This window comes from Malania oleifera, chromosome 11 (assembly GCF_029873635.1).
Source record: "Malania oleifera isolate guangnan ecotype guangnan chromosome 11, ASM2987363v1, whole genome shotgun sequence".
In the NCBI taxonomy this organism is placed as follows: domain Eukaryota; kingdom Viridiplantae; phylum Streptophyta; class Magnoliopsida; order Santalales; family Ximeniaceae; genus Malania; species Malania oleifera.
Window position 1 is genome coordinate 871,771 of NC_080427.1, and position 24,436 is coordinate 896,206.

At 40.4% G+C, this 24,436-nt stretch overlaps 1 non-coding gene across 1 annotated transcript; it reads right to left on the bottom strand.

Moving 5' to 3' along the window:
* Positions 1-17,280: 17,280 nt before the first annotated feature.
* On the bottom strand, positions 17,281-17,386 carry LOC131143653 (small nucleolar RNA R71). Its single transcript, XR_009133635.1, has one exon. It is a non-coding gene; the product is annotated as a small nucleolar RNA R71 (small nucleolar RNA).
* Positions 17,387-24,436: the final 7,050 nt, after the last annotated feature.

Consider the following 24,436-nt stretch of genomic DNA (forward strand, 5'->3'; position numbering starts at 1 on the left):
ATTAGGCTGAAGGGTGTGGATCCACCAGTTAGTACCGATATGATGCCATGGAAGTCGAGGACTAGCCATGTGTCGGTGGCGCCGTGTTCGCGGGTTGGCTACGGGCCAATGCCTTATGTCACAGGTCGGCTTCGGGCCAAAGGGTGTGACAACACCAGGGTTGCTGATCGCGTGTATGTGTGCGTGTATGCACTATGTAAATAAGTACTAAACTGCATTTAACTGCGTATATGTTGCATCATGATAACACTCAAATGCCACACACCAATATAACCTGTGTTCTTCCTTACTGAGAGGTGTCTCACCCCTGCTATACATACATTTTTATAGGTCCTTCGAGTAACCGAAACTAGCGTCCTGGTGTAGGGAGCGTAGTGGCGCGCATACTGTGATTAACACTTGGGTAAGTGCTAGAACTGTATTTTTGGTGGGTTGCCATTTTGAGATGTATTTGGGCACCCGTTTGTTCATTTTTGATAGAGCCGTGTTCTGCTCTTGTATAGACTCTAGTATGCTACTATATATATATAAAATGACCTTTTCCGCTATGTATATTCTGTTATGTTGGATGTGTTTAGGGTGCCTAGGAACCCCACGGGGTCGGGGCCTCATCTTTTGTACTGTATCTTTGGATGTTTTAACAAATACAGGGATAGGTTAGATTACATTTTCACCCTCGGATCCCATTTCCGGGTTCGGTGCGTGACAGTTTGGTATCAGAGGTAACCAGGTTACTAGATCTTGTAGACTTAGTTAGGCTTAGCTGTGAGTACATAATAGAGTATAGGATGTGGATATGGGTAGAGATGGTTGAGGGTTGTTCGGTTGCTAGACCGGGATTTGTCAATGGTCTTCCGTATTTTTCTTGGGATGACGATTCCAATAAAAGCAGTGCAGATCATTGATGACTTTCGTGTCGGTGTGATAGGACATACCTAGACCTAGCAGGGAGTAGTTAACACGATTAGTGTAGATCATGGTGTTAACTGTATGTGTCGTAGGGATACTGATAGATTCCTATTGTGCGGCAAAATGGAGCCCAAGGATAATGACCTGGGAAGTGGCTCCGAGGAGATTGTGAGTGATGAGTCTCCTTCTGTGCCTCTAGGTTTGGCGAGGCAGGTGTTACGGCAGATCAGGCTAAGTGAGAGGAGACACGAGCGCTCTCTTACTGCTATGGGGTGCACCATTGAGAGGTTCACACGCATGCATCCTCCGATGTTCTCTGGAGGACCTGACCCAACAACAGTAGAGGACTAGATGGAGAAGATTGAGAGGATTTTGGAAGTCTTGCACTGCACAGATAGGCAGCGAGTCCTCTATGCTACTTTCCAGACTAGTGGGGAGGCGGGTCGATGGTGGACTGCGGTACGTCTAGTGGAGAAGCAGAGATCCGGTTTAGAGGAGATAACGTAGAATCGTTTCAAGGAGCTGTTCTTCAACAGATACTTTTTGGCTTCTGTAGGTGATGTGAAGGCAGATGAATTTTCTGCTTTGACACAGGGGAGTTTGACTGTGCAGGGGTATAGGGCTCGATACATAGAGCTGTCCCGCTTTGAACCGTGTTTGATCTCAAGTGAGTATGAGAAGACTCGGTGGTTTGAGAAGGGCCTGAGGAAGGATATCCGTAGACTGGTAGGTATGCTTTAGATCTGTGAGTTCTCGATGTTGGTGGATAAAGCCACAGTGATTGAGACCAGTATCCGAGAGGACGAGGTTGATCAGGAATCAAGGAAGAGGACATTACCTTCTAGTTCTCAAATAGGATCTCGTCAGGGATCGTGGAAGAAGAGGAACAAGGGCTCGGGCTACCACCAGAATACTGAGCGCTAGGATTCTCATGGGAGCTAGACTAGTGGTCGTTGTACCAGGTGCCTCCGATGGCACGAGGGTGAGTGTTGGTCTTTTGAAGGTAATTTCTATAACTATGGTCAACCTGGTCATATGGCTCGTGATTATCGTGCACCGAAGCGAGATGTGCCTACACTCAGTGGGAATCGAGGAATCAATCAGATACCTCAGGGAATCGTTCTGATGAATACATCTCCAGCCAGAGTACATTCTCTTACTCCAGCGGACGCTGAGCATGCAGGGAACATGGTGACAGGTACCTTATTATTGGTTTCAAATAAGGCTTCTATTTTATTTAATTCGGGTGCAACCCATTCTTTTGTATCTGTGAGTTTTATTGGATAGTGTGGGACTAAAACCCAAGACATGAATAAGGTGTTATTTGTTACTAGACCATCTGGGAGTATATCTTTCTGTAAGAAGATGTTGGTAAACTGACCAATGGAAATTTAGGGAAAGCTACTACCGGTAAATCTTGTTGTATATGACATGTCGGGGTTCGATGTCATTCTAGGGATATATTGGTTGTTCTCCAGTTATGCAGTGATCAACAGTCGTGGGATCGTGTGTGCATCTAGCGCCACAGATTTTGTTGGTACTATAGGTGAGGAGGCTACTCTTGGACGGATGTCAGGGGTACCTAGCTTGTGTGTAGGAACCGTTGTGAAATGAGTTGAGGCTCGAGGACATTCGGGTAGTTTGCAAAATTTTGGATGTATTTCCAGATGATTTACCCGGTGTACCTTCGGATTGTGAGGTGGAGTTTATAATAGAGTTTCTACTTGGAAAGGCACCGATCTCTAAAGCTCCGTACCAGATGGCTCCGGCAGAACTTCGAGAGTTGAAGGAGCAGTTGCAGGAATTACTAGACAGGGGATTCATTCGACCTAGTGTTTCGCCCTAGGGAGTGCCAGTATTGTTTGTGAAGAAGAAGGACAGGTCGGTGCGGATGTGCATTGATTATTGTGAGATTAACAAGGTGACTGTGAAAAATCGCTATCCTTTACCTCGTATAGATGATCTCTTTGACCAGTTTCGGGGAACGCAGGTCTTTTCGAAGATCGACTTGCGGTCAGGATATCATCAAGTGAGGGTTAGAGCGGAGGATGTAGCGAAGACAACTTGTCGAACTAGATATGGCCACTACAAGTTCTTAGTCAAGCCTTTTGGGTTGACGAATGCTCCGGCGGTGTTCATAGATCTGATGAACAGGGTTTTCCATGAGTACCTGGATCGGTTCGTAGTTTTATTCATTGACGACATTCTAGTTTACTCAAGGAGTACAGAAGAGCACGTGGAACATTTGAGGTTAGTGTTACAGATTCTGTGGGAGAAGATGCTGTATGCTAAGCTGAAGAAATGTGAATTTTGGTTAAGTCAGATTGCATTCTTAGGCCATGTGGTTATTGGGGATGGTATATCAATTGATCCTAGCAAGATTAAAGCTGTGGTCGACTGGGTAAGGCCGAAGAATGTGTAGGAGGTTCGGAGTTTTCTTGGACTGGCAGGTTACTATCGTCGATTCGTAGAGGGTTTCTCTAAACTGTCTGGACCTCTGACATGATTGACCAGGAAGGGAGTCCAGTTTGAGTGGACCAGTGATTGCGAGCAGTGCTTTCAGGAGTTGAAGCACCGGATGTTTACTGCTCCAATGTTGACCATTCCTTTGGGGGATGGTGGGTTTGTGATTTATAGCGACGTGTCTCTGAAAGGTCTGGGATGGGTGCCTATATGGCAAGGTAAGGTAGTGGCGTATGCTTCTCGGCAATTGAAAGAGTACGAGAAGAATTACCCTATGCATGATCTAGAATTGGCTGTTGTGGTATATGCACTGAAGATCTGGAGACACTATTTGTATGGTGTGCAGTGTGAGATCTTCACAAACCATAAGAGCCTTAGGTATTTCTTCACGCAGAAGGAGTTGAATATGAGGCCGAGGCGGTTGCTGGAGTTGATCAAGGACTACAATTGCACGATCAGTTATCACCCAAGAAAGGCTAATATAGAAGCAGATGCATTGAGTCGGAAGTCAGAGAATGCAGCAGTAACTGCAATTGTAGCTCAGCATCATGTTAGGTAGGATCTAGAAAGCCTTGGAGTGGAGTTGGTGTCCGGTGATCATCAGGTTGTCATTGCTAGCTTGGTGATCCAACCGACCTTATTTGAGCGTATAAAAGCCGTGTAGACTAGTGATGCAGAGTTGGCAGAGGTTATGGAAAATGTACAGCAGGGACTGGCTACGGAGTTTAACATCTCTGAGGGAGGTGTGTTAAGGTTTGGGACCATACTATGTGTTTCAAACGATGATGAGATCAGAAGTACGATTCTAGAGGAGGCACATCGTTCTATGTATACGGTACATCCTGGTAGCACAAAGATGTATCGGGACTTGCGCGAGACCTTTTGGTGGCCGGGTATGAAGAGGCAGATTGCTCAGTTCATGGAGTAGTGTCTGACGTGTTAGCAGGTGAAAGCTGAACATCAAAGGCCAGCAGCGCCATTGCATCCTTTGCCTATTCCGGTGTGGAAATGGGAGCATATTTCCATGGATTTTGTGACTGGATTGCCGCTAGTACTTGACAGGCAGAATGCTATTTGGGTGATCGTGGATAGATTGACGAAATATGCTCATTTCATATTGATGAAAGTTGGTTATCCTTTGAGCAGGCTAACAGATTTGTATATGCATGAGATTATGAGAATGCATGGAGTACCGGTATCCATAATATCAGATCGGGATCCGAGGTTACTTCTCAATTCTGGATGAGCTTGCAGGAGGCATTAGGGACGAAGCTTACTTTCAGTACAACGTTTCACCCCCAGACTGATGGACAGTTGGAAAGGACGATACAGATATTGGAAGATATGTTGCGAGCGTGTGTGTTAGAATTTGGTGGTAGCTGGATACAGTTTATGCCACTTGTAGAGTTCTCTTATAATAATAGCTTCCAGTCTAGTATCGGGATGGCATCGTTTGAAGCTTTGTATGGTCGGAGGTGTCAATCTCCTTTGTGTTGGGATGAGGTTGGTGAACGTCGGGTGTTAGGACTTGAACTCGTGCAGCGGGCATCTGAGAAGGTGGGTTTGATCCAAGAGAGGATTAGATTGGCTCAGAGTCGGCAGAGAAGTTATGCAAATGTTCACCGCTGTGAGTTAGAGTTTGAAGTGGGAAGTAAGGTATTTCTGTGTACTGCTCCGATGAAAGGAGTGATGAGATTTGGGAGGAAGGGCAAGCTGAGCTCGAGGTATATCGGACCATTCAAGGTACTTGAGCAAGTAGGTCTAGTAGCCTACAGGATTGCATTACCTCTAGCACTTTTGAGGGTCCACAATGTGTTTCATGTATCCATGTTGAGGAGGTATATGTTGGATCCTTCACATGTTATTAGCTATGATGAGTTGGAAATTGGGGATACTTTAGCATGTGAGGAGATACCTGTTCACGTTCTGGACTGTAAAGTTTAGAAGCTTCGTACCAAAGAGATACCATTAGTGAAGGTATTGTGGCGAAACAACGAGGTTGAGGAAGCTTCTTGGGAACTGGAAACGGAAATACGCTGAAAGTATCCATAGTTGTTTTAAGCACTTGTACATGATGCTACTATGGGTTAGGATAGGTGGTTAGTCATCGGGAGTGTGTGTATTGTGAACTCCTGAGACAGCTGTATATGTAACCACGGTATTCCTCTACCATAAGTGAGGATGTGTATGTGTATGATGGGGCTACACTATAGTGGTCGCCAGTTTTTCTCTACACTAGTATATATGTATTCGATTGTTTGAATGAGTTGCGAATGAGAGATGGCAAATTCCGAGGACAAAATTTTTATAAGGAGGGGAGGTTGCAAGAATTCGAACCGTGATAATTAGGTTTAAATAAATAAGAGAGGGGCAAATTGGGAATTTGACATATTTCATTGACGAAGCCAAAGTTCATCAACGAAGTCTATGTAAGTCTCGTCGACGAAGTTCAGAGACTCATCGACGAGGAGAAGCCGAGGAGTTTCGGGAAACCGGGGATATCAGGGCTCGTCAACGAATCTTTCGCCTTATCGACGAGAGGACTACAGAGCCTTGTCGACAAGGACACCATCTCGTCGACGAATTTGCCCAGGTCAAATGTGCTATAAATAGAAATTTCATTACTTAACCATTAAGAAACTCCAATATCTTCTCTCTCTCTCTCTCTCTCTAGAACTCTCCCTACTCTCTCACTCTCTAGATTTCTTCGCCAATCGTTGCTGGAATCAGGAATCTGAAGTTACCACGAGGATCATGGAAGGATTCTTTACAAGTTCTATGGATCAGAATCTCGTTTCAGAGATTTTCAGGTTTCGGCGTAAAATCGAGGTAAGGCTCGGTTTTCAATTCTGATCCGGTAGTTTTGTAGGAAACAGTCTTGTGAGTATATTCTGTACTGTGATTTGTAGGTTTTGGAACTCGATTTGCTGTTTAGGGGCCTTGGAGTTTAGGATTTGCTATTCGAGAAAAAGGTAAGGGGAATTGTGTTTATATTGGTTATTTTTGAAATTGGACTTAGTGGAACTGTGGTTCACGGTTCTATGTGTGTTTTGGCTACTCATTTGGGGGGATTTAACGGGGAAAACTATGGGTTTTTCATTATTATAGTTTTGGGAAAAAAGGGGGCGACGGACTACATCCCTAGTTTTGTTGAAAACTGAGTGTATATGGTGATTTATATTGTGTTATTGGGATGACCGTGCCTTGACTTGTGTTTAAACTGTATTTGTTTGGAAAACCATGATTTAGATTACTAAATGGGTGTGATTCTTTTGGTTATATGAGCATGCATGTGTTAGTGACTGTTGAAATGCTAGTAGGAACGGGGTTCCAAATTGTTCTAGGTATTGAGAGTGTCCGGTTCTATATCTGAGGGTGTGTGTTTATTGTTTGCCACGTAGGCAAGAGTTTTCGGCTCTATATCCGAGGGTGTGAGCCGATACTGGCAGATCGGGCCGAAGGGTGTGGATGCACTAGTTAGCGCCGGTATGATGCCATGGGAGTCGGGGACTAGCTATGTGCCGGTGGCACCGTGTTCGCGGGTTGGCTACGGGCCAACGCCGTATGTCGCGGGCCAGCTTCGAGCCGAATGGTGTGAGAACACCAGTGTTGCTGATCATGTGTGTGTGTGCGTGTATGCACTGTGTAAATTAGTATTGGACTGCTTTTAACTACGTGTATGTTGTATCATGATAATACTCAAATACCACACACCGATATAACCTGTGTTCTTCCTTGCTGAGAGCTGACTCACCCCTGTTGTACGTACATTTTTATAGGTCCTTCGAGTAACCAGAACTAGCGTCCTGGTGTAGGGAGCGTAGTGGCCGGCGTACTATGATTAGCGCTTCGGTAAGTGCTAGGACTGTATTTTGGTGGGTTTCCATTTTGAGATGTATTTGGGCACCCATTTGTACATTTTTGATAGAGCTGTGTTATGCTCTTGTATAAACTCTGGTATGGTACTGTATATATATAGAATGACCTTTTCCACTATGTATATTTTGTTGTGTTGGATGTGTTTAGGATGCCTGGGAACCCCATGGGGTCGGGCTCTCATCCTTTATACTGTATCTTTGGATGTTTTAACAGATACAGGGACAAGTTAGATTACATTTTCACCCCGGGTCCCATTTCCGGGTTCGGGGCGTGACTGGACATACCATTGGTAGGGTTGTAGTAGAAGGTTTTAATAGGTCTATCTTGACTATTGAGAATAGTACAGTTCCAACTCCTTGTGCTAGTACACTTTGTGTGTATTGAACTTGACCATCTCGGGGTAATTGTTTTTATATTGACTATATAAAACAATTAATACCTCATGGTTATTATAAGCGCTTATGCTCTTAAGCCTGATATGATTATTGGACACGTGCATATAGTATTTATTACTTTGATTCATAGAAGAGTGAGATTCTTTATTTGTCAAAATACTCAGTGAGTTGGGTGATGCCATTATGTGTATGGTGAACATTAATTATTGATGGAATCCACGTCCTAGTATCGGGATTGATGATACCCCATTGAGGAAGCTTATAAGTTTTGATTGTGTTGGAATTGGTGTGATCCCAAGAGGGGAGTGAATTGGGTTTTAAAAACTTTTTGGCTTATTTAAATGTTTCACTGATTTACCACATATCATATCTCATTCAATATTTAATGCGTGTATGTAAAATGATTAAGCTATTGGTTCGTACATACACGCGTATTTCATTAAAAGTAAATGTGTGCGTGCAACTAAATGTAACAGTAAATAAATAGGCATACACATACTGAAGTTAAAGTGCAGTAATTTAAATGAAATAGGGAGAGAGAAAGACACAAGATTTGTTATCGAGGTTCAATGAAACCAGCCTACGTCCCCGCCTTAGGCATACCCCCCAAGGATTACACTATAACTGCTCTCTTAAATGGGAGGAGCAGAAGCCATTTACATCCTCTTCTTACGGGGCGAGGAAAACCTTAGTTCAATTTTCAGGCTGAACTGAACCAATCTCACTTATAGGGCTGAGACTCCCTAATTCAATTTTTGGGTTGAACCGAACCAGTCTCACTTACGGGGTTGAGACTCCCCAATTCAATTTTCGGGCTGAACCGAACTAGTCTCACTTACGGGGTTGAGACTCCCTAGTTCAATTTTAGGCTGAACCCAACCGATATATTTAAAAATAATTTTTGTACATAAAAATGCTTTTGAAACATACAAGCAGAAATGTACACATTAAACTCATAAAACATGCACTCTCTAAAGATATGAAATAACACTCAGTAGAGAATGAGTGTTTTTCTCAAAGTGATATGTTCAATCCTTGATAAAATTGTATATAATATATACTTCAAAGATTTAAACTCTAATAAAGTTTCTCCAAAAATATTTTCCAATGAAATATGGGAGAACGTAGGGCTTTGGGTTTTCAAAAATATTTATGCACAAATATGATCTTTGAAAAACAAAATGAAGTATGCAATGATGAACTTCAAAGATCTTTAGTTCCACAAATGAAATCTCTGAAAATTGTATTTCAAAATGGAGCATAGGAGATTTTGAAGTTAAGCTCAAAAATGGATTTGTGTAATAAAAAAATCATAAACAAATGCCCAAAAATATAAGTGCTCTCTTTCAAAAATTATTTTTCAAACATAGAGAGTGAAAGATAGTAGGAGAGATTAAAACATTTTGCCACAAAGAAAAGATTTGGTATTAAAAACGGTTTGGGGGAACTTTGATTAACAAAATAATTTCAGAGGATTTAGGAGTTAATCAAAGTTACTAATTAAACAAATGAAAGAGGTATTTATAGTTTTTATAAAAATTATGACCGTTAAGGACCTATTGGGATTTTTAGAAAAGTTTAATTTAAAATTTAACCCAAATTACCGCAGTTAATTATTGGCAACCCGAGAGATTTGGTCACTCGATCTTTAGGGTCGATCGCCCGAACAGACACAAAGAAAAAAGATGTTTTTCAAGTTCGGGTGCTCAAGGAGAGGTTTGGGTGGCTGAAGACAAGGCGATTTTCCAAACGCCCGAGGTTTGGTCTCCCGGTCAAAGGTTTGATCTGCCAAACTTCAGGATTCGGTCGCTTGGGGTATTTTTGAACATAAAGTTCGGGCGCCCAAAGAAGATGAAAAATTCAGCATTCATGGTTTGGTTGACTATGAACGTTTATTTCATTTTCGGTTCGGTCGCCCGACCCAAGTCAACTTTTTGACTTTTTACACATTCGGTCGACCTAGGCATTTTCAACGCACCAGGTTCGGTCGCCTGAACCCCTTTCATTCTTAGATATAGGTCTAGATTTTAAGTATAGTTTTCCCTATTTGCATAATTATGATTTGTTATATATAGGGGTTTTTCTAAGTGAATGTGTAAGGACCTAAATTCGGTATACGACCTAGGCTTTTTAATTTAGCCTAAAAACCTGGTGTCGGTCGACCCCTAAGACCTGTCTACAGTTCTGTATGAGCATTAAAACATATCATGCAGGATGTATGCAGGGATCGAGGATAAAAAATTTAAAACCTCTCAGAAGCGTTCCCATAGACGGCGCCAACTGTTGTTGCCAAAAATGTCAATCTGACCTTTGGCGAGCTTTCCGATCCCGATCACCTGAAAAGGATGAAAACAAATGCAGCTTGGAAAACCCAGGGTGTACTCGGGGGGATCTCTTCCATGCCTAAGTAAGGGAGTTCTTTAAGAGAGGTTGTAAACAACAGTGAAATTGGGTTAGAATGAGATACCTTAGCCTCTCCGTAGTACCCCTTTTATACTGGTCAGGTTTAATCCTGGTAGATTTGTCATTTATAGTGTTTGGCATGGATCACTTTGATCATTATAGCGCAGACGTGGATCACTCTGGTCAATATATGGCCGACGTCAATGGCTCTGGTCGAGCGATTGACTTTGTAGGTGATTTCCCCCATTAATGCTGGACACATGCCTTCTCTTTAGGGTATGTGATATATTTGGGGTATATCAAGGGTGTTCTTAGTGGGAATATAAATGTACTCGTCCACATAAAAAAAGAACATCCATTTTAAGGCAAATTTATAACATGCAAGCAATCGTTCACCACCATAAGTTGATTGTGATAGTAATCATCAAACTGTTCCTACTTTGTGATATCCTATAAGGTCACATACCCTAACTCCATCCATGGCTTCAAAACCTTGAGAACTTCCTTGTGAATTTCACCGGTGTCGTGGATAACGAAATGAGATTTCTCGCCGAACAACCTTACCTAGTAGGCGATCCATTCCCTCATCCTCTACGGAATCAAGTTCCTATACAGGGAAGACCTGAGTGCATGGAAAAAATTTGGCACAGGAACCTTCTCCCTCTCCCGACCCACATCTACCGCTTTGACTACCACTACCTGGTGGTAGGAGGAGAGAAATAAGCATGCAAAAATACCTACTTGATGTAGCGATTTTTTCCAAATTTTTTTAAAATTAGCAAGATTTTGGCTCCCATATGTCAACGAGGGGGTAGCCCTCCTACTTTAAAACTCACTCGATGGTCTAGCGAGTTTTGTTTAAAAATTGTTGTACCATTCAACGTGTTTTAGGACGCATCAAAGTGGGAAATAAAGTTCCCACCGAACCTTTATTAAATATTTTAATATAAAATAAAATCAAAAAAAGGAAAAAACTCAGATTTATGATCTTAGATTAATAATACTGGATTTGATTGACTTTGATTATTAAGATGTATGATATTTTTTTATTGTTATTTATAAAAGACAATTGATTTCTTTTAATTAACATAAATCAAGACTTGAAATTCTTATTCTCAAACACTACCTTAATGAAAAAAAAAAAAATATTATGACAAAAAAAAGGGTAATACAGAGTGACGTCTCTTGAAATTTATGAAAAAGACATTCACTTCTTTTGAGGTTCTAAACTTTTTACGAATTTTCCTTAAAATTTTAAAAATTAGATATATCTCTCTTGAATTTACTTTTTGAAACACTTGTACTTCTCAAAAGATTTGTCTTTCTGCACAATGCAAAAGATATTAACCTCCTCTTAGATTTAACAAAATGAAAAAAGTTTATCATATGATTTTAAAAATCTCATAAATTTCTCTTGAGATTACAAAAATCTCATAAACCTCCCCAAATATTTGATTTTTGGGACACTTGTATTGGTAAAAAATTGTCTCTTTATCAAATGTAAAAAGATGTTTGTGTTTTTCTTTTTTTTTTTTTTAACAAAATCCAAGGTTTGTGGAAATTTTGAAAACTCAGGGAAGGTCTCTGATAATTTTGAAACCTTAAAGTAGACCTTTATTTTTTTTACCAAATTTTAGTGGAGACCCTTTTGAAAAATATAAGGGAAGATTTGTTTCTTTTTAGCAAACCACATGGAAGGTTTGCAAAATTCTTAAATCTTTAAGAAAAGTCCGTAAGATTTTTAAAACTTCAAGTGTGGTGAGTATATTTTAACTAAACGTTAAGGAAACGAGTATACAAAAAGAAAAAAGAAAAATTGCAAGACATTACACTTCTTTTTTGTTTGTTTTGTCCCATAATAGTGTTACAACTTACTAAGCCACCAAAGAACTATATAATAACTTTTTATTTGTGTGCACCAATTTTGAGGTTTAAATTGTATTTTTGTGTGGATTTGAAATGAGTTTCTTCAAATCTATACAAATTTAAATTGAAATGTACACAAATTCATGATCCTAAATACTACCTTAAACTTCATTTTGAAACTTGAAAAATAGTAGGAAAAAAAGTTTAAATAATTTAAATTTTAATGTTTTATTATCAAGAAAAAATAAGAGTAATGAAAAAAGTATACAAAATTCATTACCAAATTCTAATTTTACTCACAAAGAAATTTTTACTTATAATAAAATAAAATTTTATTTTTATATAGTTTACTAAAGAGAGAAAATATAATGAAATTGAGTTTTTTTTGGTTCTATTTTCCTCTTTTTTCTAACCACAATTATTAATTCAAATGACTTTTTAATTTTCAAGATAATATTATGTGCATTAAAAAAAATATCCAATACCCATCTCTTTTTTTTCTTGGTTACTCAATCAAATGCGGATTGGACTCAGTTGTACAAAAATTATAATTCAAAATCATCATCACACACACATGCATGTGTGCATTTAAAAATAAGAATTTTGATGGTATAACTAAATAAAATTGTCCCTACTGATTTATTTTTCAATACAAAACATTTTAAAAAGTAATTGTGTGGATACATCTAAACTGTGTTTTGGAAGCATAAATTTTAAATTTAAATCTATTTCAAATAAAATTTAACATTGATATGCCCAAAATAAGTTAGCCAATAAGAACGAGTTAATGGCTAGCCCACACCCCCCAAGTCAAATCCTCTGGCGAGAGCAATCAACTCCAAGCCAATAAAGAGGGGGAGAGATCTACGCGAGCGGCTTAAATGATCGAGTAATGCACGCAAACACTTTATGACCCGAGAGTAATTCACGTTCTCGCGCAATAAAGACGGATCAACCCAAGGGTCAACTCCAGCTCCTATAAGAAGGGAGTCAGGGAAGAGGCCAAGGTAAGTGATTCAACCTATTCTATTGTTGCATTCAGTCTCTGTAGAGCATCCCTCTTACTTAGGTATCAGAGTGATTCCCCGGAATACACCTCAGGTCCTCCAAGTCTTTCTGTTTTCTATACTTTTCAGGTCACTAGAGATCTAGAAGCATTCTTATTGGTCATCACTAATTTTATCCCCCAACAAATATAATTTTATATTATATTATATTTCAGTTTAGTCAAGTTTTGGTTATGAATAATTATAAAGTTAAATGCGGCATATAGTTGCTTACCTTAATGATTATACGACGAAACTCATCAGCTGTCCATACAAGCAGTGGGTTGGTGGCAGATGAATCGGCGGGCCACGCCGATCATATCGTCTGCGCATGCCACTGAAAACAGCATAAAAAACAAAACATGCCAGTTTAGCAGATAATTTGAGAAAACAAAATATTCAAAGTTCGCATTCATTTGTTCTTTAAATTAGCATTTTGTCGGTAATGACGCAGGACAATATGAAACACCTACGGAAAGAGAACTGAGTGAGAGAAATAAGGAGGAGGAGGAGGAGGAGAAGAAGAAGAAGAAGAAGAGGGAGATATGATCTGAGAGAGAGAGAAACCAGCCCTGGAATTTTTCACATTCAAAATGATAATTGACCAATACAATGCACAAAGAAAATACTTGTACACCAGCATCACAGTTAAAACAAATAACTATTGAAAATCCTAAATTAATTAAACTTCTAAAACAACCAAAAGAACTAAACAAAAATTCGAATTTGCACAACTATAGTTATAATTGGTGAGTTCTATACGGCATCAAGAGGAGAGGGGGTGAATTGGATATTTAAGACAAAATAAATTTATAATAGTTCAAGCTACCATGGCATACATCCGCTTCTTATTCAACCACTTGAAATTTCTCTATTGAACAATATTAAAATTCTATGTGCTAAAGATAAGAGTACTTTGGACACCTTGTAATCTTCTTACTTAAAGAGAGACCTACACAAAGGGTAAGAATATAATAAATCTTCAGTTGTATTCATAGAGAAGCAGAGACACCCTCCAAATTCATTTTTTAGATGTGGCAAAAGTGATTGGAGTGTAAAAGGTACGTGGACACCCGGCGATATTCAAAAAAAGAAAAAAAAAAAAGAAAAGAGAAAAGGGAAGACCCTCCTCCAATAAAAATGCTTTCGCATGAGCTAAGCAACATGCTCTTCCCACTTTCAAGTGTATTGAAACATGCTTTTCTATTTAGATGATGAGCTAGACCAATTTATGAAAGCCAATATGTTTTGGGTGTTTAATTGTAAATCTTTCTAGGTCGGGCTTTGTTTATTTAACTAATTGGTGGGCTATGGCAGTTAAGGCCCACTTCTTTTGGATATAAAACATATACTTTTTGGCCTTCCTTTTGGCCCTCCTTTAGTTGGGGCCAATTGAATTTTAAAGATTTATAGCATAACCAAGTAAAACTAAATCGAACCAAAAAAAATTGGTTCATGGTTAAATTAAACCAACAATGTGTAATTTGGTTTTGGTTTGAATAATTTAAAAATTGACTAGTTTGGTTTGATTATCGGTGTTGCCCAAAATTGAACTAAAAAGAATTGATTACACCCTTAACTTAAAGCTTTCAGTTTGTATGATAATAGAATATATATATATCAAGTGTAGCACACTTTTTTTAATAAAACTATAGATATTTAGGTCTATACGAAGCAAAATCGTATAGAACAAATCATATCAGAATATATGCTTTTGTTGTAATATGTGGCTCATATTTTGAGCGGAATACATGTACAAAGAAAACATGGTGGAAAAACAAAGAAGCTGGTTTGTAGAAGAAATTGTTGACGGTTTTGTAGTGTTACATCAATAGTTTGGTTGATGGAAGAACCCGACGACGATTTTGTTCAATGGTTTCAAGTTCAGGAGAAAACGGTCGATGGTTTGGTAGAGACCATCGAAAGTTTGATCTCGGGAAAAAATCGTCAATAGTTTGTCTAAAACAGTCAATGTTTTGGCTCATTTAGTCAGCGCTATTTTTCGAATTTTGAATTGGCAAATTGAATATGTTGGGTTTTAGGGGGAAAATCTCCAGAGGTCGAAGAGGGTTAGTGATGTGTTCCTAAAATGTGCCATTTTAAGCCCCCTTTTACCTTTGTTTTGTTCTCATTTATCTTGTAATTATCCCCTCTTACTATAGTTCGGAATTATGCATGGTTTGTTTATGTTTTAGGAAAAACATGTTAAAACCAAGGAGTTAGGCAACATGAGAAACCAAGGGAGTAATTCGGAAGCACAAAGCTCAAATTAGATGCTCAACCAACCCATAAAGCCTAAGTTCATCAAAGTACTTAAGACCTTGTTCGGCCATGCAGTGCGACAATCTAACACAGGGGGCTACCAAGTCACATAAAGAAGACTCCAAGGTTTAGACTGAAAGTGAATTGCTGTAAGGTTCGACCATTATATCGACCAAGTGACCCTAAGGGGTGACCAAGTCGAGAACCTAAGACTAACTGAGCCAGAAATACCGAGAGTCTTGGTCAAGAACTCGACTAGGAGACCTTGAGGGGTGACTAGGTCGAGATCCTGAGATTTACCAGGAAGATCTACAGGCGTGACTAGGTCGAGAGTTCCCGAAGTTTAAATCCAAGAATTCCCGCAAGCCTTGACCAAGGTGCGACCAGGGGAAGACATGGGTGCAACCTGTTCGCCAGACGCGAACTGCTTTGTGAGATTTTCTATAGAATTCTCCTGTTTTGAATTCAAACCCTTTTAAACCCTTTTAGGTATAAAAGCTAGCTTTGTCTATATGTCTAGGGTTCCCCTTTGGATACTCTTTGGTTAGTGACAGACCTAGAGAGTCTTTGGGTGCCACTTAGAGAGGAATTTACTGATTTGATTTCAATTCCTGTATTGGTTCGTGCTTGGATTCGTTGAAGGCTTGTGACAACCTTCCAGTTTCTGGTGTTGCCGTGTAGATAGTTGGTCCTTTGGTTGTATTTTTGGTCGCTAGTGACAGGCCATTGAGTTGCAATTGAAGCCATTTTTACATGCTTTCTTTACATTGCTTTCATTTATATACTTGCACTTAAAATAGCTTGTCTTTAATTTCCATGCAATTTTACATCTTTGATTATGATGAGACCCTAGGGTAAAGGATAGTAGAGTCAGAGATTCAGTCACTTATATGGATTGGGTTAGAGTTCATGCACGAGGTGTCCTCGTGATTGCTGGATAGGGTATACCTTGGTTCCCGATCATGTTTCAAACGATTGGTGCACCTTTGCTACCTTATGCCACTCGAACGGTTCACTTAACTGTTTAGCCTAGGAGGGATAGCCAATCGGACATAGCTAACACACATGACAGCTTAAGCTTGATTTGTAATATGAGATTTGGTTTATAGGAGTAGTGCTAATATAGTTTTACTTACTTTCATAGTTGGTAGAAAAACCTTTTCAAAATCTCACTTTTTTCCCTTTTACACAAAGTGTAGTAAGTTAGGATAGAAGTGGTAAAAAACTACACTTTGGTCCCTGAGGATCGACACCCGACTTACTCACTGTTCTACTGAACTTGGGTTAGTTAGGTTATAAATTTTATCTTTGGTAGTTAAGGACCCAAGCCTTGGCGAGCCTACCAAATTTTGGCACCGTTGTTGGGGACTCAGTTAGGTAGTAAACCAATTTCTAGTTTAGAGTACTACATACTTTGTTTTTATTTGTTTTATTTTATTTTTATTTTTGTTTGATACTCTAAAGTCTTGATTGTGTGTTGCATGTGTATATGCTAGGTTTGTGATCTTTGGATCCTGAGTTAGTGGCTATAGACCTTGAGATTGAGAGATCCCATAGGTCAATTAGGAAATCCACCTCTAGTCCCGAGTTAGCCGAGTCGTCTGAACCTAAAGTCATGGCTGAACATAATCTAGTTCTCGCCTTTCAAAACCAAAAACCTCAAGCTCCCCGCCAACCTATGGTGGAAGAGTAATTTCTTTAGCCCCTTAGAGATTACTTCACACCCAACGCATGCGCCTCGCCGTTTTGCATCTGGTTTCCGGAGGTCGAGGCGACACAATTTGAAATTAAGACTTCCATCATCTCGATGCTTCCCAATTTATTTTGAAATTCGACTGAAAATCCATACAAGCATCTAGACGAGTTTCTTGAAATATGTTCCACCATCCGTATACCTCATTTTGGTGTTGATGCCATCTGTTTAAGACTTTTCCTGTTCTCTCTAAAGGAAAATGCCAAATATTGGTTGAATTCCTTAAAGCCGAATTCGGTGACCAACTAGGCCACAATGCAATATGAGTCCCTAAAAAAGTACTTCTCCATTGGCAAGACTAACCAGCTGAGGAAGGCAATCACTAGTTTCTCACAATTGCATGGGGAAGAAATTTTCGAGACATGGGAGCGCTTTAGGGACCTCATGTGCAAATGCCCACATCACCAAGTCTGTAGATGACAATTAGTTCATACCTTTTATGAAGACTTAGCTAAGCATGATAGAGCCATGGTAGATGCATCTTGTGGAGGTACTTTGCTCATAAAAAATGAGAATGAGGTCTGGACTCTCTTTGAGAACCTTGTCAAGAATTCTCAGAAGTATGCTATTGCTACTCATAGACAACCCCAACCTTCCTTTTCCTATCCTAAGGGAGTCCATGAGTTAGCCGCAGGCCATGACTTTGCGCCCACACTGTACACCATCGTGAAGAAATTAGATCAGTTCTTGTCCTTAGGACAACAACCTCAGCTTGTGGCATGTTCAGAGGTGTGTGCCATCTTCTCTAATTCCTCACAAACTTGTTATAATTTCCCCTATGCACCTCCTTCACCTGAGTTTGTGCAGAAGGAAGTTAAGGCCACTCATAATTGGCATGACATGCTGTCTAATGACCCTTATTCTAGCAAGTACAATATTAGGTGGAGTAAGCATCCTAACTTCTCCTTAAAGCCACAAGCTTCAGGTTTCCAAGCTTAAAGACCTCAGCAATCATCCACTGCTCCACCTCCTTGCAAGGTGCACCTTTCTTTTCGAGAGCCTTCCCATAAAGAACTCCATGGTTAAGCATGCTTGACTTGGAGTAATCTTGGGATGGGTGACCTTATGGGAAATTTTCTCAGGAAGTGTGTGAGTGAGAACAAAGCACACTGAAAAAGAAACATGTTGGTATATGGGACCAATCATTAGTATGATAAGGCCTGCCCTCTATTGTTTGGTCCAGGTGGAGGAGGAGAGACGCAATGCTCCCTAGCAGACCCATGTTGGGGCATTAAAATATGGTATCAGAGCAATTACCCAGCCAGAAGTGTGAGCCTAGGTTGGAAAATGTGGGTTCGCAACGAGGACGTTGCATTATGTAAGTGGGGGAGAATGTGATCCCTCGTGGAAGAAAGACTTAAAAGGATTAGATGTTACTGCCCATATCAACAAGACACACCTTTCTTTTCGAGAGTCTTCCCATAAAGAAATCTATGGTTAAGCGTGCTTGGCTTGGTGTAATCTTGGGATGGGTGCTTCTAGGAAGTTTTCTCAGGAAGTGTGTGAGTGAGGACAAAACACACTGAAAAGGACACGTGTTGGTCTGTGGGGTCAGTCATTAGTCCGATAAGGCCCGCCCTTTGTTGTCTGGTCTAGGTGGAGGAGGAGAGATGCAGTGCTCCCTAGGAGACCCAGTTTGGGGCGTTACAGTCTGCCCCTATATCTTTAGTGTATCAGCAACCATCTCCTCCTCAGCCTTAATATGATAGATCTTTTCAGGAGACGATGTTGAAAGTCCTCAATGGCATTGAGGCTAATCACCAAGTTGATCAAAAGTTACTCCACTCTCTCTCTCATAGTCTATTACTAAGCGAGAATCCACCATGGGCCAACTAGCTACCTCTTTGAGTAGGAGGGATGAGGGTAAATTCCCAAGTTAGCCACCCTAAGGGCCAATATGGGGTAGAGTGTGAGTTGGTTGCTATACCTTTGTCATATCATGAGAAAACCCAGGCTGTAACCATTCTTCGGAGAGGAAGGGAGGTAAACAATAGGTTTTGCGAGAAGTTAGACCAAGAAAAGGGTAGGGAGAAGATGAGGGAAGAACCCGATGATGAACCATGTAATCCTCCTCCTTCTAATCTGGTAGGTGATACCAAGACACCTACCCTATCCAATGATGGAACACTTTGCCATTATGTCCTTGCAGTGCTATTCCTTGCAGCTCTTCATGCACCCTCTAAATCTAAGAAGGAGTCCAATATTGAGTCCATCTTGGACACATTCAGGCATGTCAAGGTCAATATTTCTCTCTTAAATGCTATCAAGCAAGTGCTTGTGTATGACAAGTTCCTTAAGAACTTGTGCACGCAAAAGTGCAAATGAAGGGTGCACATGAATAAACAAGTTAGGTTAACCAAGAATGTGAGCTCAATTCTTTTAGTTGCCATTCCCCCCTAAACTTAAGGACCCCGGTGCTGCCACCATCTCATGTGTAATTAGTGATTACACAATCCATAGGGCTCTTTTAGATTTGGGACCGAGTGTGAACCTACTTCCTTACTCGGTCTACAAGAAATTCAATTTTGGAGAGCTAAAGCCCACCTTGGTCACCTTGACTTTCACTGATTGATCAGTAAAAAGGCCTTAAGGTGTGATAGAAGATGTCTTGGTCAAAGTTGAAGAGTTCTATTATCTTGTTGACTTCATTGTCTTGGATATGGAACCTTCTGACCCAACCAAGGACCCGATCCTTCTCCTATTAGGATGACCATTCTTAACTACGGCTAATGCCTGCATTCAGTGTAGGGCTGAGATCATGGAGCTTTGGCTGAATGTATTTCAAGCTTTCCAACATCCACCCGATGACGTCTAAGATGTGGATGTTGACATGATTGATGAATACATTGAGGAAGTGGCTCCTTCAATTAAGTGAAGGAACCCTTTAGATGATATACTTCAGCTTGAGAGCCCCTCTATATCTAGCCTAGATGACACATATGAGTAGATTCTAGCCATTTATGATTTGGTCTCCAGTTTAGAGGGACAACTATGGGTAAGTGGTAAGTGGTTTACTGAGGAAATGGTGGAAGAAACTCTTATCTCCGAACCATGGTGAGTTCGAAATGAGCATTCATTGCATTTGGCCGAAGACGGTAAACTTAGCACTTTTGGGAGGAGACCCACTTGTATTTCTTATTTTTATTTCTTCTTTGAGTCCATAGGTTGTACATTATAGTGTAGATCGGGTTTCGATTCCTTAAAATAGGTCATATGTTAGTTGGAGGTGTGACTAGAGCGTGACCAGCACATATAAGTGCAACCTGGTTGAGCCCCAAAAGTCTTTTGAACTTCCAAAGTACCGACAAGCTTGACCATGGGCGTGACTAACACTGCCCTGGGTGCAACCTAGTTGAGAGCTGGTGTTCTTGTATCAGTTGGGGGTGCGACTAGGGCGTGACTGGAACAGAGCTGGTGCGACCTAGTCAAGGCTGTTAAAATCGTGTTTAAACTCCTGCCTCCCATGAAGCTCGAACCACTTTTCTCCTTGTTTCCTTGGTCTCTCCTCATTGCACCCACACCTAACCTAGTCGCCCAAGCCTCCCCTACCCTCCCTGAGGTCCAAGAAATCCCTCTGGCTCACTGCCCTAGCTCCGATGGTCTTCCCTCATATACGAAACTTAGTTCAGCATACCTAGGGTTTGCCCCTTGGTCTTCCATCGGCTATGGCTTCCCATTTCATCTGTTAGCATCCTTGCCCTTTGCTCTTCCCATTCTTTCAACTTCCACCTTGCCTATATATCTCACCCCCTTCTTGACCACCTTCATCCATCCTTCATTGAAAATTCCTTGCCGTTCGGAGTCTCAGGCTACCTCCAAGAAACCCTAATCCTCCCGATCAGGCACCAAGTGGAAAAGGGTTTAGGGCCAGTTGAGAGACGAGCCATTGTATGAGTCCTAGCACAAACCACCTGCACCAACGACGTCAAGGGATCGAGCGGCCTAAAGTGCACAAGCTCAATCTTCTAGTGGGCTAAGGGCATCAAGGATGACCCTCGATGACTACAACTTTTGGCCCATGCACTAGTTCCACTTGAACGAGACTCATGCCCATGCTAAGAGGAGATGTTGTGTTAAAGTCCTTGAAAAGGGAAAGATGGATCATTACCCGACCCTGCCCACCACCACATATCATACGACATTGGTACGAGAGTTCTACCAGTACTTGCACCATGATTTGCAAATGGGAGTCTGGTCCACGAGGGTTCAGGGCACTGGGTTCGAGCTCACCTTAGCCTTGATCGATAGGGCTTGGTCTCATGAGGAGGCTGATGACACACCATGGGAAGCTCTTGAATCTTTTGATCTCCACCATATCATCAGCCAAATGTTCTAAGGTTTGTACTATGATGGTGGGAACATACAACATGGCATGTGCATGATATGGAGTAGGGTTCCTGATTACCTGCTCCTGTTGGACCTCATCCTCCAGCACAATATCTGCATGTCTGACCATCATTCAAAGTGGTATGACATCCATTTGATGATCATGCTCTTCAAAAGGAATGTGAGATACCCAAGGCCGAGGAAGCTGACTCTGAAGCCCATGCGCGGTTAGACTATTAGGGAGCCAAGGAGGCCCTTTATTCCATACGCTAAGCTTGTTATGGCAATTCTGATGTGCATGAAGGTCAGTTTGGGCAATCTCGATGTGCATATACCTATTGGCAAGGTCAAAATTGAACGAACATGGCGATAGAACCTAGAGTTGGTGGCCACGACACGACTAAAGGTTAATAAGTGGGCACCTTTTAAAGGAGTATTGGGGTTTGAGTTCCTTGCTCTAGATTTCTTTCATGACCCCGAGGATGAGCTTGCATGTCCACCAGTGCCCCCACTTCATCGAGTGTTGAAGAAGAAGAGGAGGATAACTTCTGAGCCCTCCACCTCAGCTGCACATTCAAAGGTAGCTGCTTCATCAACGACACCTCGTCCACTAGCATCCCCTACTATGCCTCAAGTAGGGGAGGACCTAGGCCATCTATGCGAGGAGTTTGAGACGTTTAGAGCTGAGGTGCGCCATGAGATGGCAGTGACTAGGGAGACGATTGCTAAGGGATTTGGAGAGATAGTAGAGGCACTCCAAGCCTGCTTCCAAGCTCATTGGCATCGTTCAAATTCCCAAGTGTTGGCCTTACAAGGCTTAACATCCTATTTTGATGCTAACAAACAAAAGGAACTTAACATATTTGGTTGAGTAATGATATTTCAGGATTCAAGTTTTTGAAAGCTCAAGAATATGTATACAGGGATGATCAAACGAAGCTTAAAGAACATGAAAGCAAGAATGCAAAGATGATATCTATTAAAGCTTGAAGATCATAAGAGTGTGGATGTTAAAGCGAATGTGCTAAGAGCAAAGCAAGTGAGTCAAAGACAAGAAAAGAGAGAGAGCTCAAAAGATAAGCATGAAGACTCAAGCGCCAAGAATGTCCAAAGTCGTAGAAGTCTTTATGTAAGTGCTTCATATTTTATATATCTTTTGAAATATTTTTGAAGCTCTTTTAGGAATGAATATGGACTTAGAAACTAGTTTTTAAAACCCTGAAAAATGGTTTTGAAAAGTCACATTCAAGTTTTTCAAATAACAAAAGTTTTAAAATCTTAAAAAATAAGAAATTTTGGAAAAATTGACTGGTCAGCTGACTGACCAGAGTGCACTGAATTTTCCTAGCCGATTGACAAATATAACTGTTGATTAACTACCCAGCCGACTAACAGTCTGAACTAGAATTAGACAGCCGACTAACAAGCCCAACTGACTGACCATTTTGAACGTGGTTGAGTCAGCCAACTGACATTTTATAGAATTTAATTTTTGGCAAACAGAAAAGCCTTAACCGCTTGTCCAACCGACTAACTCTATGAAATGAACTATCCAATCGCCTGCCTAACTGACTGATTCCACGAGATTTTAAATTTTGAACTTCAACGGGAAAGTTCTAAAAATTAGTTTTTCAAATATGAATGTTATAAAAACTTGGTGGATACTGCAAGTAACTTGGGGAACAAGGAAACTAATCCTAAAAAGTCTATAAATACTCCCTTAACCCAAAAAAATTAATGAACCAATCAATCAAACAACATTCTTGTATTCAAACTCTTAATCTCTCTCAAAGTTCTCTATTGCTCATACTCCATCTGGGAGATATCTTCTAAATTGCTGCTGAATTAACAACCTACGGTTCTAATACTGATTTTTATCAATCACTGAAGAACCATTGGTGATCCTTTTTACTTTAGCTTCAATTCTATTTCATTTTTATATTTAAATTCTTGAAGTACATAGTGCTGAATTTGTACTAATCTGCTATGTTTTGAAAGTGTTCTTGTACACAACGTTTACTTCATTTTTTTATTTATTTTTTTTGTAGTTCTTGGACAATTCAAGTTGTTTGGATCATTTACCAAGCATGGGGTATCGCTTGGAGAGGTGATCACTCTAGCCTATTGAAGGAGTGCCCAAGCGTGGGGTATCGCTTGGAGAGGTGGGCTCTAGCCTATTGAAGGAGTGTGTAACGGTGTTGTTTCACCCAGAAAGGAACTGGTTTAATGGAATCCTTTGGTGGTTTGCAAAAGGCAAGGACGTAGGCTAGGAATAAGCCGAACCTCGTTAAAACCCGATGTCACTCTCTTTCCCTTACTCTCTTTACTTTCAACATATATAAATTGTGTGGACGATTTAATTTCTTAATCATATATACTGCGTAGTTTGGAAATTAAGTAAACTTAAGTTTAATTTTGATTTGGGATTTCGGAAACTGAAAGGGAGTATGTTAGTTGATCAATACTTTGCAGAAACCTCAAAGGGAGTACGTTGATTGGTTAACACTCAAAGATAAATTAATTGAGAGTTTTTTTTAAATTCTGAGTTGTTTGGAATTTGAGTTGTGGTTGAAGAAACAAATTTCATTACTATAGGGTTTAAATCAATTTCATATACACAGGGCTACAAAAACTAAGAATCGGTAAAGTGCTGAATATTGAATTTTGTGAGTTGAAAACTTTGGTTGATTGATTGGATGAATGTTTAAGTTTTGATTTACTTAAGTTGTGTTGTAGTTATAGATTGAATAAAGAACTAAGGATTGGTTGTGTAATTGCTGAAATAACTTAAGGTTAAGAGTTCACAAAAAGAATTAAAAAAAAATTTTAAAAATCCAATGCACCCCCCTCTTGGGACTACACCTTGGCTTTCATTGAGATTCACAGCGCCTGCCATGGCTCTTGGGCCATTAGTACATCTGGCTCCCCCATCTCCCACAGCTACATGGGTGGTCCATTATCAGTTGTATTCCAAGCGTGACCTGAGGGGGTGTTAATCTAGCCCGTAAGGATTGTTTGTAAAGATTGGGGTCAGCCCTGTTAATCTAACCCGGGGTTTCCTTTACCCAATAAAGAAAGGGTGTTGTATTCGGTGTCGCTCGACCTACAAGTGAGCTTTACTGGAATCCTCGGGC